Source organism: Colobus angolensis, unplaced genomic scaffold (genome assembly GCF_000951035.1).
Source record: "Colobus angolensis palliatus isolate OR3802 unplaced genomic scaffold, Cang.pa_1.0 Scaffold111, whole genome shotgun sequence".
In the NCBI taxonomy this organism is placed as follows: domain Eukaryota; kingdom Metazoa; phylum Chordata; class Mammalia; order Primates; family Cercopithecidae; genus Colobus; species Colobus angolensis.
This window is the reverse complement of record NW_012112142.1, coordinates 1,459,855-1,475,652: the sequence shown is the minus strand read 5'-3', so window position 1 is coordinate 1,475,652 and position 15,798 is coordinate 1,459,855. Positions and strand designations below refer to the sequence as shown.

The 15,798-nt window shown below is 38.4% G+C and overlaps 1 protein-coding gene across 1 annotated transcript in view; it reads left to right on the top strand.

Moving 5' to 3' along the window:
- The window catches only part of FAM160A1 (family with sequence similarity 160, member A1), a 244,287-nt gene that overhangs the window by 59,640 nt on the left and 168,849 nt on the right, over window positions 1–15,798 (top strand). Inside the window, exon 3 of the mRNA XM_011956494.1 lies at window positions 1,871–1,995. The gene's annotated coding sequence lies outside the window, so the exon portion shown is untranslated. The remainder of the gene's footprint in view (window positions 1–1,870; window positions 1,996–15,798) is intronic.

Here is a 15,798-nt window from a genome sequence, read left to right as displayed (position 1 = left end):
CACCGGTCTTCTGTGTCCTTCGCGCTGGGAGTTGGAGACTGGAGCTGTTCCTATTCGGCCATCTTGCTCCGCCCCCCATCCTTTACTTTTCATACTCCACTCTTCTCATGCCTGGCTACTGTTACTCCTGTGCCTAGTTTTGAAGATTTAGGTCACATTGTGTCCCCGTACCCCCATTTTTTTCTTTTCACGAAATATTTGTTATAAGAAAAGATACATTCTAAGCCTTTGACACACATACACACATAGGTTAAACACACACACGCAACACCTTTTGTAAAGACTTCTAGGGCCATCTTTTATTATATTGGACTATTGCAGAAAAATTATGTGAATGAGTGGCTTACTCTTTGGGGCTTGAGAAATCATGGCTGTATAGAGATTTCAAAAAGATATTTGTTGTACAGGACTCTGACTTTAATTGCTCCCCTCAACCCATCTAAAGATAGGAACTATTTTACCTATTATTTGTAACTATATCAGAAGAAATTGCATCATATTTTTTTCTTTTGCATAAGTAGTTGTGATCATACGTAATTACAACATTGTATGCTGCTTTTTCTTTCCACTTTGTATTATAAACTACATTTTCTCATTTTATTGTAACTCATAACATCTTTCTTTTTTATTTAAAAATTACTTTAAAAATTGACATAAAATTGTAGGTATTATGTACAGCTTGATGTTTTGAAGTATATTTTTACATACACATTATGGAATAAAAAGTTTTGAATGGCCGACAGAATTGTGATTAAGTAAATTATGTGGTTGTGGCAAATGTACAGTTTGTGACAAACTGACTTCCTCAGTTATTGGCATTTAAATCGTTTCCATGTTTATTTTTTATTTTTTTAAAACCCTAAGAGAGGCTTCTTGCGCCTACACAAGAAAAAATTGGGGGCAAATCCATAGAGTAAAGTGAAGGCAAGTTTATTAAGAAAGTAGAGGAATAAAAGAATGGCTACTCCATAGGCATAGCAGCCTGTTTCTGTGTTTTAAATTTAAGTATAGTATTTATTATTTCCTTTAAAAATGTACTCTCTTGGACATTTTCTCTGGCTTCCACTTATTGTGATGTTGAATAGTGGCTTCTTGTGGTTTTGTTTAGTATTTATGTTAGCTTCTGGCTAACTGCTAAGGGTTAGACTCTCTAGATGTTCTTATTGCTCTCTTGGACACGTCTAGGTTTTGTTCTCTGTGTTTCTTCCAGGTAGGATAATTTCCTAGCCTGCTTCTCTTCAAGCTCATGTTTTTCTGGTTGCAGGACAGGCATTAAGCGACACATTTGATCTTGCCAGTTAGACCTGATGATAGGAGATGTGTGCCTAAGACCAAAGTAGACTTTGCCCATTGGATGGCAAAAACCTGAACTTTCAATTGTCAGTATCTAGAGAGGTCAGAGTGTCAGTATCTAGAGAGGTCAGAGTTACTCGGAAATATTTGGGAATATTGTACATTTTTTGAAATTGTTTATAAAAAGCTTTTGTGCTCCTTTCTTTGCTATTTTATATTATGCTATGATTATTATCTTAATATGATGCTGTTGACCCATGGATGTGGATTTACTTTCACATTTTTTTTCACTCCTAAAAGAAGCACATAATTGTTTGACATCTCTTATAAGATGGCAGAATCCTTTTTTATTTTCTGTTACCCAGCAGGAGTTTCTCATTTTTGGCTAGCATTCAGATTTCTAAATAAAGATTTGCTTTTTGCTTATTTATTTATTTTTTTATGGTGAAGACAAATGCACACTGGGAGAACCCACTCAGTGTACAACATGTAGTGGTAAATGGGAACAGAGAAAAAATAGAGATACTCAGATTGGATTTTGCAGTTTATTAATTATTATTTGTATTCCTCTTCACAGATTTTTAAAGTCTTCTTCTAGGGGTTTCCAGCAGAGCCAAATGTTAGAGAAATCTTTCCGCTCCTCTGAAGAGTGAAGTGAGCAAATACAACCCAGCAGTAGGTTACTGAAGACAGCAGCCCCAGGTAATATCTTCTTTTCTCATTATTATTGACATGTGTTCAGTAGTGCTCAATAATATGTTATACTTTTCTTTTTTTTTAAAGCAAGTCTACTTGAACTTACACATCCAAGTGAACATTGTCTTGTTTAAAATGTCTTAGGGAGAGGCTATACTCTATCCTCTATGCAAAGCATTTAAAAAATCTTTTCTTAAGAAGTGCATCTTGACCCTCTGGTAGTATTCTTCTAAGCATCCTGTTTTCTCTAGTGGCAGATATCAACCTTGTAAGGATATACTTAGAAAATAGTCTAAACTCATTTAGAGCTTGGGTGATGATCATACCTGGGGTTCTCGAATTTTGATCAAAACCAAGAAGGAGCAATAACATAAGGAAACCAATTTTCCTTTTTGTAGTTTGTAATTTGAAGACTCATACACTGTATTGAAAATAAATTCTAAGAAGTGATTCTGAGTTTCAAGTAATGGTAGTATTGTTAAAATAATTGATCAGGCTTCATAATTTACGGAGGCATATACGATTTATTTGACTGTATAAATGTTGATATTCTTTCTTATTAAAATCAGTAAGTCAATCTGTTAGTATTGTAGAAGAGTTCCTATGTTAATCAGAAACGTCCTTACTAGATATACCTCTAAGGCTTTATAATTTGCCTCTTATAAATGATCTTCTTGTGGGGGTGGGGGGGTGTTTTGCAAAGTGTTACTAGAGTGCTTGTTAAAAATACACATTAAAAATTTCATATTAGTAGGCCTGAAACTAGTGTGTCAAAATCAGAATCAGAATGGTAGGGGCAGGACTTGGGAATCTGCATATTGCAAGTGAATGTCGACGGAGATTGACACTCCAGTCCAGTAAAATCAGACCTCTACCTAGGATCTTTGTATTTTAAAAAATTTAGTGCAAGTTATTGTGTAGACACAAAACAGCTATTTATGATAGTGTGCTTTTCTGGGAAGAGTGGGGGGAAGGGAGCCTTAGGGAAAGATTTGTTAACAGATCCAAAATTACAGCTAGATAGGAGGAATAAGTTATCCTGTTCTATACCATGGTAGAATGACTAGTTAACTATCTAGCTGTAATTTTGTGTCCTTTAAGAAATCTCTCCCTAACCTTCCCTTCCCCCTACTCTTCCAAGTCTATCATTTTAGCGACAGTTTAACATAAGGAAAAGAAAAGCTGATAATCATAAATAGCTGTTTTATGTCCATGTAGGAATTCTCATGAAGTTCTGTTTCTAATTAAGGTATTTCAGGAACAAAGTGATATTGCATAAATTTGGAGCTCATTTTAGACTAAGATTTAATAATTGTTAATAGGCATTGAGCCTATGTTTAAGTTTTATGTTAGTCATTTGTTGGGTAATGACTTTTTAAATTTGGGATTTGACTCTGACGAACTCTGAGTTTTGCTCTTCAGTTCGGAATGTGTGTGTGTATCTCCTGTTACAGGGCTTTTCCCAGTTAACTCCAACCAATGAGAGATCCTCTGATGTTTAAGGGAGCTTTAATTTCAAGGTCATAAGCAGAATCAATATTCTTATGATAAAAAATTAGCCACTCATGAATCCTGGGAATAATTTACAACCATTCACCTGTCTGTACAGCAGAAGTTGTTTGAAACATGTTCTTGCCTCTTCTAGAAAGCAGCGTGAGTGATAGAATGATATTTATACTGGTTTGGAAAAGGTCAGAAACCAAATATTGTTGCCTTAGATGTGAGGTTATTTTGAGTTGTGCAGGAGACTTTGGGAGTGGGATGTGAAGAGTACAAAAGCAAATATATGTAAACGGGAAGGCCTGGCAAGGATATTAAGAAGGTAGAGAGAGTAGCTTAGATGGTTGTAGGACTGACTTGGATAATGAAAGGATCTAACACTTGGGTGTATTGGTTTCTTCCGAGGAAATGATGCTGGATACTAAAGGTAGCATAACAGGGACCACCCAAGTGGAAAATGTGTTTGAAGATGGACTCTGAAAGCTTGAAGACAGTATGATGCAAAATGTGTATGATAGTCCTGAGGAGAGGCTGTCAGTAGAACTCATCTGATATGAAATTTGGATGTGTTCTCAGAACAGTAAGACAAATAGCAGGTGGATAGAGGGAATTACAGATATTCTGAGCTGTTGAGAGAATTGTATATTTGAATATGCTATTTCAGGGTTAAAAGTCGTCTACATGAGAAAAGAATAGCAGTTATGGCAGCATTAGAAGGCTGTCATTTCTAATTTAATGCCGAGAATGTCTGAGTCATGCAGAATTGGGATGGTGAGTGAGGAATATTTCTCTGTGGCTTCCCTGGCTTTGTGTGGGGAGCCAGTGGGAAACCATTTTCAAAAGTGGCTTTGAATAAAAATCTAGCCCCAAAACTGTTTTAGTAAATAACACAAAAAGATACCCCAAAAGTTACTTGTTTGGGTCAAATAGTCAAACCACCTGCATAATACTGTAAATCTGAAATTTGTTCATTTTGCACCTATCTTTTCATAATTTTATCGATTTTTAGATTATAATCTATCTCTTCCTTCTTTTGTAAATTTAGTCTTTTTAATTAATTCATCCATTTTGGTCTCTTCACATATTCTATGACCCTTATAATTTCTTTCTAGCATAGTTTGGATCTTTTCTGGCTTTTTTTTTTTTTTTCTGTTCTAATTGACCAGAATGGCTTAAAATAAATATGTATAATTTATGTTTGGTCATGTTTTCTGTTTCATTTTTAACATCCGTTCTGAAATACCCTTGTCTTGATCTTTAAGTATGTAGTGCCACACTGAACTGATGTACTCAGAGAAAAGTCTCGAACAACTCTAGTCTAGACTAGAGGTTCTCAAAGTGTGGTCCCCAGATGAACGGTGCAAACTTCACCTGGGAACTTGTTGGAAATGTAAATTCTTGGGCTGATTCAGAAGCTCAGAGGGTGGAGCTCAGAGTTTTGTTTTTCATTTTTTGTTTTTGTTTTTTTGAGACAAGGCCTCACTCTGGTTGCCCAGACTAGAGTGCAGTGGCACGTTCTTGGCTCACTGAAGCTTTGGCTGCCCGGGCTCAATCGATCCTCCCACCTCAGCTTCCTGAGTAGCTGGGATGACAGACACCTGCCACCATGCCTGGCTAATTTTTGTATTTTTTGTAGAGATGGGTTTCACCATGTTGCCCCACCTTCTTGAACTCCTGGGTTCAAGCAATCTGCCTGCCTTAGTCTCCCAAAGTGTTGGGATTACAGGCGTGGGCCACTGTGCCTGGCTGAAATTTATATTTAAGAAGCCCTCTAGGTCAGCAGTCTCCAACCTTTTGACACCAGGGATTGGTTTTGTGAAAGACAATTTTTCCATGGATGATGGGGAGGGGGTGGCTTGAAAATGAAACTGTTCCACCTCAGATCATCAGGCGTTAGTTAGATTCTCATAAGGAGCGTGCAACCTAGATCCCTCACATGTTCATTTCATGATAAGGTTTGCGCTCCTGTGAGAATCTAATGCCACTGCTAATCTAACAGGGGGTGGAGCTCAGGAAGTAATGCTCAGCCACTGCTCATCTCCTGCTTGGAGGCTTGATTCTTAACAGGCCACAGACTGGTACCAGTCTGGGTCTCGGAGGTTGGGGACCCCTGCTCTAGATGATTCTGATATGTGCTATTGTGCAAGCCATTTATTTTTTCTTGTCGTTGGTCTCCTAAGCAGATACATTAGGAGTTCTCAAACTGTGCGCATACGAATCATCTGGTAACCTTGTTTTAGACATTTCAAGAAGCAGATAATTTTTCCTGACCACATACCAAGAGATTTTGATTCAATAGGTCTTGGATAACTCAGTTTGTGTGCATTTTAACAAGCTCTCCAAAGTAGTTCTCGTGTCTATGATCTGGATTAAATGGATGTCTCTCACTTTCTTTAAGCCCAAAATTGATGTGATTTAAAATGGCTCTTTGGGTTTAGTAACTGAAAACTTGGGGCCAGAAATTTATTTGCAAAATGTATTGTGGATTATTTTTTGCTGAAGCCAGATTATGTTCTGATTTCTTTCCTTGAAAAATATTTTCTTGCCGGTTGCAGTGGCTCACGTCTGTAATCCCAGCACTTTGGGAGACTGAGGCAGGTGGATCACCTTAGGTCAGGAGTTTGAGACCAGCCTGACCAACATGGTGAAACCCCGTGTTTACTAAAAACACAAACATTAGCTGGGCATGGTGTCGAGCACCTGTAATTTACACCAAGCTACTTGGGAGGCTGAGGCAGGAGAATCCCTTGAACCTGGGAGGTGGAGGTTGCAGTGAGTTGAGACCACACCACTGCACTCCAGCCTAAGCAACAAGAACGAAACTCCATTTGAAAAAAAAAAAGAAAGAAAAATATTTTCTTGCCTAGTATATAACAATTTTCTGAGGCTTCTCCTTCTTGATAAGGAAAAGAGCCTTTGGCCCTTATAAACTTGGAGATTTCATTATGCAATTCTTCTAGGTAATTCTTTCAAATAGTAAACTTTAAAACACTATTCTAGGGAATGCCACTTTTTATTGAGATGTATCTTTTGTTCCTGCCCTTTATTTCTTATCTCTAAGCCTGTTCCCTGTGGATGATGATATATTTTCCTCATCTCAATGTCATTCATATTTTTGTTTTTTTCTTTAGTTTTTATGGTACTTTATTAGAAGAATCGTTCGTGAGTCTTCCTCTTCTTTTCAGTCTTTTTTTCCACTGCTCATCCCTTGGATTTAGGAACTTTCCAAGCTTTTTCTTCTTTCCACATCTCACTCACATGTTCTTCCCTCAGGGCCTGCTTTTTCATGTTGGCTAGGAACTTGCTCAGACATCACCTTAGCATCCACCTTATCAAGTAGCATCCGACTCCCACAACTCTCTCCTAAGCTTTAGCCCTGTAGCAGCTGCCTCCTGGATGTCCCACAGTCAGGTCAGGCTACCATGTCTGGCATTGAACTCATTGTTCTTCACACCTGAAATCCGTGCCTTCTTTCATATTCCCTGTATTGGTGAATGGCATCACCATCAACCACCAACCAAATGTAGTTAACATTTATCATGTGTTTCCTGTGTGCCAGGCACTATTCTAAGATCTTCCATGTAATCCCTTACAAAATCCTTTGAGATACATTCTATTGTTTTTCTCATCGTATAGATAAGGAAACCGAACCACATAGAGTTTAAGAAATTATCTCAAGGTCACAAAAGTATTAATTAGTGGAGATGGAATTCAAACCAGGCTGTCTGTTTCTAGAGCATGTAGTCCTAATTACTGTGCTTTGCTGCCTTTCTTTTTCAGTAGCTCAAGCCAGAAATCTAGGATTATCCTTGACTTCATTCTCTTCCCCCTGCATATCTGCTTGGGACTCTTGAGTTCACCTACTAAATCTCTCTTAAAACCACACTTCTACTTCTCCACATTCCATTGTAAGGGTTCTGGTCCAGGCCTTCATCATCTCTCTTCTCAACCACTATAATTGGTGTTTTCTTTCCATTCATTTCTTTATATTATGGCCAGTGTATTCTGATCATGACACTCCTCTGCATTCACCAGTGTAACTCCTCCACAATCAGTCATTCATTGTGGACAATGCTTCTCTCTTATCCATATGTGCAGGTTTGTTATATGGGTATATTGTGTGATGCTAAGGTTTGGAGTATAAATGGTCCTGTCACCTAGGTAGTGAGCATAGTACCCAATAGGTAATTTTTCAGCTCTTTCCCCCCTCCCTCTCTCTCCACTCTGATAGTCTCCAGTGTCTGTTGTTCCCATCTTTTTGTCCCTGTGTACACAATATTTAGCTCCCACTTATAAATGAGAACATGTGGTATTTGGTTTTCTGTTCCTGCATTAATTCTCTTAGGATAATGATCTCCAGCTGCATCCATGTTGTTACAAAGGATGTGATTTCATTCTTTCCTAGTGGCTGCATAATATTCCATCATGTACATATACTACATTTTCTTTATCCAATCTACTGTTGATGAGCACCTAGGGTGACTCTATGTCTTTACTATTGTGAATAGTGCTGTGATTAGCATGTGAGTGCATGTGTCTTTTTGGCAGAACAACTTATTCCTTTGGGTATATACCCAGTAATGGGATTGCAAATGCTGCCATAGTATTCCATTATTTTCCTTTCATCTGACTCATCAAACTGTTTTAGTTGTTTGTTCAGTTACCTCTTTTAGACTGTGAGCTGCATCTTATTTATTTCTGTGTGTCCATCACCCAACATAAGTATTGAATATTGATTATATGAAAGAACAATGAATATTTAAATGAGCCAACTGACTTCTACCAATTCTACATGCTTCCTACCTTTGTAAAATAACTCTAGCTGGTGGAGAGAGAGTGGGAAAATGCCAGATAGGAGACAGGATTGACAGGCAGCTCCCACTTAGACAGACAGAACAGCGTATGGAGACTCACATTGTGAACTTTTGCTCCAAGAACCACCACAGGAACATATCAGGAAAACTGAAAGAATTCACAGACCCTTTGAAAGAAGCAGCTTACCGCTGCAAACGCTACATGAGTTCCCACGGTGTGAGAGGAGGAAAAGTCTGCTTCTGCACCCACATCCCACTGGGAACCTGAAAATCCTGAAAATCCAGGTCACAGGAGATTTAACCTTACCTAGAACTGAGACGGATTTAGGGAGCTGAGTGAAATATAAAAGTAGAAGAAGTAGTGGGAAGAGCCTTGTAGGCACTCCAGGTCCTCAGCTAGAGTCCAGGGAAGCCATTCCTGGCCTTATCTCACAGGGGTCTTTGGGGAAGGGAAGGCAGCCAGTGGAATTGGGGAGGGGCCACAGAGTAAAGGAAAATCCTAGCTGAACGTTGTAATAATTTTGACTAAGCACGAATTTTCCTGATTAGAATCTAGGGTTGGAGAGTGAACAGGAAGTGCAGATAGGAGTGCGGAAGCTGTAGCCAAAGGTGCAGGCAGGTGGGGAGGGGCAAGGCCTGAGAGCCCTGCTTGCTTTCTCAGCAGGGAGGCTTGTAGCCTGGGGCAAGATCTCAGCCCTGCTTGCTAGCTGCTGGATATAAACTCAGTGCTGTTATCCAGGCATGGCAAGAGTGAGACTGGCCTTGCTGGGAGCTGGGTGATACCTGTCATTGCTGACTTTCCCTGCTTCCCTGATGACCTGTATGGTGCAGCAGAGGCAGGCATAATCTCCCTGGGAACATAGTTCTATTGGCCTGAGAACTACCCTCCATCCCCCTCAGTGGCTGCAGCAAATCCTACCCAAGGAGAGTCTGAGTTCAGACCCACCTAGCCCTGTCCCCACCTGATGTTTTTCCTCTACCCATCCTAGTAGCCAAAGACAAAAGACATAAATTCTTGGGAGTTCTATGGCCCTGCCCATCGCCTGAGAAAGCAGAGCACTTCCTTGCCTATGTAGGGCAAGGTTATATCCCCCTTCTACTACTGCAGCAAGTGCTGTCTTGAAAGCACCACCTCCTGGCAGGAGACCAACCACCTCAAGTTTTTATAGTAACTCATAACAGAACCCTGCTCGAAAGAAGGAGAAAACAACAGCTAATTCCACCACCTGCAATACCCTGGCTAACCAGAGGTCCTGAGTCTGTCTATGTGACAGCTTCACAGCTAGCATAACCAGCATTTGAGAAAACCAGTGCACTAAACAAAACTAAAACCAAGGACTCCCACAGAGTCCACTTTACTCCCCTCCCACTTCCACCAGAGCAGGTGCTGGTGTCCATGGCTGGGATGCCTGAAGATGGATCACATCACAGGACTCTTTGCAGACATTCCCCAGCACCAGCCCAGAGCCTAATAGGCCTACTGGGTGGCTATACCCAGAAAGGCAATAACAATCACTGCAGTCTGTCTCTCAGGAAGCCCCATATCTAGGGGAAGGGGGAGAGCACCATGTCAAGGGACCACCCTGTGGGACAAAAAAAAATCTGAACAGCAGCTGTTGAGTTCCAGATCTTTCCACTGAAGCAGTCTCCTCAAATAAGAAGGGACCAGAAAAGGAATTCTGGTAATATGACAGAATGTGATCCCCAAAAGATCACAAGCTACCCAGCAATGAATCCAAACCAAGAAGAAATCTCTGAATTGCTAGTTAAAGAATTCAGAAGGTTGATTATTAAGCTACTCAAGGAGGCACCAGAGAAAGATGAAAATCAACTTAAAGAAATTAAAAAACAATGCAGGATATGGATGAAAAAGTCTCCAGAGAAACAGATATTGTAAACAAAAGATAATCACAACTTCTGGAAATGAAAGACACACTTAGAGAAATGCAAAATACACTGGAAAGTTTCAACAATAGGATTGAACAAGTAGAAAGAACTTCAGAGCTTGAAGACAAGGCTTTGAATTAACCATCTGACAAAGACTAAGAAAAAAAGAATTAAAAAAATGAACAAAGCCTCCAAGAAATTTGAGATTATGTTAAACGATCAAACATAATAATTGGTATTCCTAAGGAAGAAGAAAAATCTAAAACTTTGGAAAACTTATTTGAGGGAATAATCAAGGAAAACTTCCCTGGTCTTGCTAGAGATCTAGACATCCAAATATAAGAAGCTCAAAGAACATCTGGGAAATTCATTGCAAAAAGATCATGACCTAGGCATATAGTCATCAGGTTATCTAAAGTCAAGACAAAGGAAAGAATCTTAAGAGCTGTGAGGTAAAAACATCAGGTGACGTATAAAGGAAAACCTATCAGATTAATGGCAGATTTCTCAGCAGAAACCCTACAAGCCAGAAGGGATTGGGGTCCTATCTTTAGTTTCCTTAAACAGAATAATCATCATCCAAGAATTTTGTATCCATTGAAACTAAGCTTCATAAATGAAGGATAAACTCTTTTTCAGACAAATGCTGAGAGAACTTGCCACTACCAAGCCAGTACTACAAGAAATGCTAAGAGGAGTTCTAAATCTTGATGCAAAACCTCAACATACACCAAAATAGAACCTCTTTAAAGCATAAATCTTACAGGGCCTATAAAACAATAACACAATGAAAAAAACACAAGGTATTGAGGCAACAACTAGCATGATGAATACAGCAGTACCTCATATCTCAATACTAGCATTGAATGTAAATGGCCTAAATGCTCCACTTAAAAGATACAGAATGGCAGAATGGATAACCAAGTATTTGCTGTCTTCAAGAGACTCACCTAACACATAGGACTCACATAAAATTAAGGTAAAGAGGTAGAAAAAGATATTCCATGCAAATGGAAACATAGAAATCAAAAGCAAACAGGAGTAGCTATTCTTATATCAGACAAAACAGACTTTAAAGCAACAACAGTTAAAAAGGACAAAGAGGAACATTATATAATGATAGAAGAATTAGTCCAGCAGGAAAATATTACAATTCTAAATATATATGCACCTAACACCGGAGCTCCCAAATGTACAAAACAATTACTACTAGACCTAAGAAATGAGATAGATGGCAACACAATAATAGTGAGGGACTTCAGTACTCCACTGATAACACTAGACAGGTCGTCAAGACAGAAAGTCAACAGAAAAACAGTGGTCTTAAACTATACCCTAGAACAAATGGACCTAACAGATATTTACAGAACATTCCACCCAACAACTGCAGAATATACATTCTTTTCATCAGCCCTTGGAACATTCTCCAAGATAGACTATAAGATAGGCCACAAAATAAGTCTCAATAAATTTAAGAAAATTGAGCTGGGCATGGTTGCATTATCCCAGCCACTTTGGAATTACATTCCTATAATCCCAGCACTTTGGGAGGCCAAGGTGGGTAGATCACCTGAGGTCAGGAGTTCAATAACAGCCCGATCGATATGGTGAAACCCTGTCTGTACTAAAAATACAAAAATTAGCTGGGTGTTGTGGTGTGCGCCTGTAGTCCCAGCTACTTGGGAGGTTGAGACAGGAGAATTGCTTGAACCTGGGTGGTAGAGGTTGCAGTGAGCTGAGATCATGCCATTGCCCTCCAGTCTGGGTGACAGAGCAAGACTCCATCTCAAAAAAAAAAAAAAAAGAAAATTTAAATTATATCAAGTACTCCTCTTTCAGACCACAGTGGAATAAAATTGGAAATTAATTCCAACAGGACCCCTCAACATGGGAATGAAATAATCTGCTCCTGAATGATCTTTGGGTCAACAATGAAATCAACATAGACATTAACAAATTCTTTGAACTGAATGATAATATACTGATAACTGATCAATACCTCTGGGATACAGCAAAAGCGATGCTAAGAGGAAAGTTCATAGCAACTAAATGTCTACATCAAAAAGTGTGAAAGAGCACAAATAGGCAGTCTAAGGTCACTTCAAAGAACTGGAGAAACAAGAACAAACCAAACCCAAACCCAGCAGAAGAAATGAAATAACAAAGATTGGAGTAGAACTAAATGAAACTGAAATAAACATGAAAAGGCAAAAGATAAATGAAACAAAACTTGGTTCTTTAAAAAGATAAACAAAATTGATAGATTAGTTTAACCAAGACAAAGAAGAGAGAAGATCCAAATAAGCTTAATCTGAAATGAAATGGGAGATATTACAACCGATACTACAGACATGCAAGAGATTATTCAAGGCTACTATGAACACCCTTATGGCTACAGACTAGAAAACCTAGAGGAAATGGATAAATTCCTGGATTTTCCATTAAACCAGGAAGAAATAGAAACTCTGAACAGACCAATAACAATTAGTGAGATTGAAACAATAATTAAAAAATTACCAACAAAAAAAAGTCCAGGAACAGATGGATTTACAGCTGAATTCTATTAGACATTCAAAGAAGAATTGCTACCAATCCTACTGAAATGATTCCAACAGAGAAAGAGGGAATCTTCCCTAAATCATTCTGGGAAGCCAGTATTCCCTAATACCAAAACCAGGAAAGGACATAACAAAAAAAAAAAGAAAACTACAGACCAATATTCCTGATTAACATAGATGCAAAAATCCTTAACAAAATACTAGCTAACTGAATCCAAAACCAGGAAAGGACATAACAAAAAAAAAAGAAAACTACAGACCAATATTCCTGATTAACATAGATGCAAAAATCCTTAACAAAATACTAGCTAACTGAATCCAATAGCATATCAAAAAGATAAATGCACCATGATCAAGTGGATTTCATACCAGGGATGCAGGATTGGTTTAATATATGCAAATCAATAAATGATCTTTGGGTCAACAAGGAAATCAACATAGACATTACAAAGGTCTGTAGTTTTCTTTTTTTTATACCACATAAACAGAATTAAAAACAAAAATTGTATGATCATCTCAATAGATGCAGAAAATGCATTTGACAAAATCCAGTATCGCTTTGTGATTAAAACCCTTAGCAAAATCAGCATTGAAGGGACATACCTTAAGGTAATAAAAGCCATCTATAACAAACCCACAGTCAACATTATACTGAATGGGGAAAAGTTGAAACCATTCCCCCTGAGAACCAAAACAAGACAAGAAAGCCCACTGTCATCACTTCTATTCAACATAGTACTAGAAGTCTTAACCAGAGCAATCAGACAAGACAAAGAAAGGGCATCCAATTGGTAAAGAGGAAGTCAAATTGCCACTGTTTACTGATGACAGAATCGAATACTTACAAAACCCTAAAAACTCATCCAAAAAGCTCCTTATAGAGTCTGGATATTAGATCTTTGTTCAAAGCATAGTTTGCGAAAATATTTTCTTCCATTCTGTAGCTTGTCTATTTACTTTGTTGATAGTTTCTTTTGCTGTGCAGTTGCAATCGCTTTTGGTGCCTTTGTCATGAAATCTTTGCCAGGGCCTATATCCAGAATGGTATTTCCTGGGTTATCTTCCAGGGTTTTTATAGTTTTAGGTTTTACATTTAGGTCTTTAATTCACCTTGAGTTGATTTTTGTATATGGTGTAAAGAAGAAGTCCAGCTTCAATCTTCTGCATATGGCTAGCCAGTTATGCCAGCACCATTTATTGAATAGGGAGTCCTTTCCTCATTGCTTGTTTTTGTCAACTTTGTTGAAGATCAGATGGTTGTAGATGTATGACTTTATTTCTAGGCTCTCTATTCTGTTCCATTGGTCTATGGTCTGTTTTTGTACTAGTACCTTGCTGTTTTGGTTATTGTAGCCTGGTAGTATAAAGTCTGGTAACATGATGGTCCAACTTTGTTCTTTTTGCTTAGAATTTCTTTGGTCATTTGGGCTTTTTTGGGGTTTCATATGAATTTTGAAATACTATTTTCTAATTTGGTGAGGAATGTCATTGGTAGTTTGACAGAAATAGCATTGAATCTGTAAATTGCTTTGGACAGTATGGCCATTTTAACAATATTTGTTCTTCCTCTCCATGAGCATGGAATGTTTTTCCATTTGTTTGTGTCATCTCTGATTTCTCTGAGAAATTTACAATGACAATTTTGGACTTCTCATTGCAGAGATCTTTCACCTCCCTGGTTAGTTGTATTCCTAGGTATTTTTCTTTTTGTGACTGTTGTGCATGGCATTGTATTCTTGCTTTGGCTTTCAGCTTGGATGTTGTTGGTGTGTGGAAATGCTACTGTTTCTTTGTACATTAATTTTGTATCCTGAAACTTTGCTGAAGTTGTTTATCAGATTTAGGAGCTTTTGGGCAGAGACTATGGGATTCCTTAGGTATAGAATCATATTGTGTGCAAACAGAGATAGTTTGACTTCCTCTCTCCTTGGATTATGCTCCTGATTTTATAAAATTGATCAAATTATTAGAAAGTATAGAAAAAAGAGTGGAAAGGGACTGAGTGCGGTGGCTCATGCCTGTAATCCCAGAACTTTGGGAGGCCAAGGTGGGCAGATCATCTGAGGTTAGGAGTTTGAGACCAGCCTGGCCAACATGGCGAAACTCCGTCTGTACTAAAAATAAAAAATTACCTGGATGTGGTAGCACGCACCTGTAGTCCCAGCTACTCGGGAGGCTGAGGCACAAGAATCGCTTGAACCTGGGAGGCAGAGATTGCAGTGAGCCGAGATTGCACCACTGCACTCCAGCCTGGGCGACAGAGTGAGACTCTCTTTCAAAAAAAAGAAAAAATAATTAAAGACAAAAGACTGGAAAGAAAAATATTAAAGTTTTAAAAATGGTTTGTCTCTCATGTTGGTGCTATGAGGGATTTTTATTATCTTTTTTTTGCTATATATTCTTTTTTTTTGAGATGGAGTTTCTCTCTTGTTACCCATGCTGGAGTGCAGTGGTGTGATCTCGGCTTACTGCAACCTCCACCTCCCGGGTTCCAGTGATTATTCTGCTTCAGCTTGCCAAGTACCAGGGATTACGGGCATGTGCCACCATGCCTGACTAATTTTTGTATTTTTAGTAGAGACAGGGTTTTGCCATGTTGGCCAGGATGGTGTTGAACTCTTGCCCTCAGGTGATCCGCCTGTGTTGGCCACCCAAAGTGCTGGGATTACAGGCATGAGCCACTGTGCCTGGCCTATATGTTCTTTTCTTACAATGATTATATATTGTTTTATGATTTAAAAATAAATTCTGCTAAAAATAAAGAATGTATCTACTGTTTTGATGATCAGCTGCTGCTTTGCTATTTAGGGTCTCAGCATCAAAGCTGAAATTTTAATATTGATGTTTTAATCAAGGAAGAAAAAGCCCATGGCAGATATATCCTATAGGATTTGGGATTTACATATTGGACATGTTTTCCTGCATTTGTTTAGAGACATTTGCTCCTTTTTATTCTGGTAATTTAGATCTCACCTAATGGAATCTAGTAAATTAAATAAACAAAAGATTATATATATTTTATGTATATTTTTTTCTTTCTTTCTGTGGCA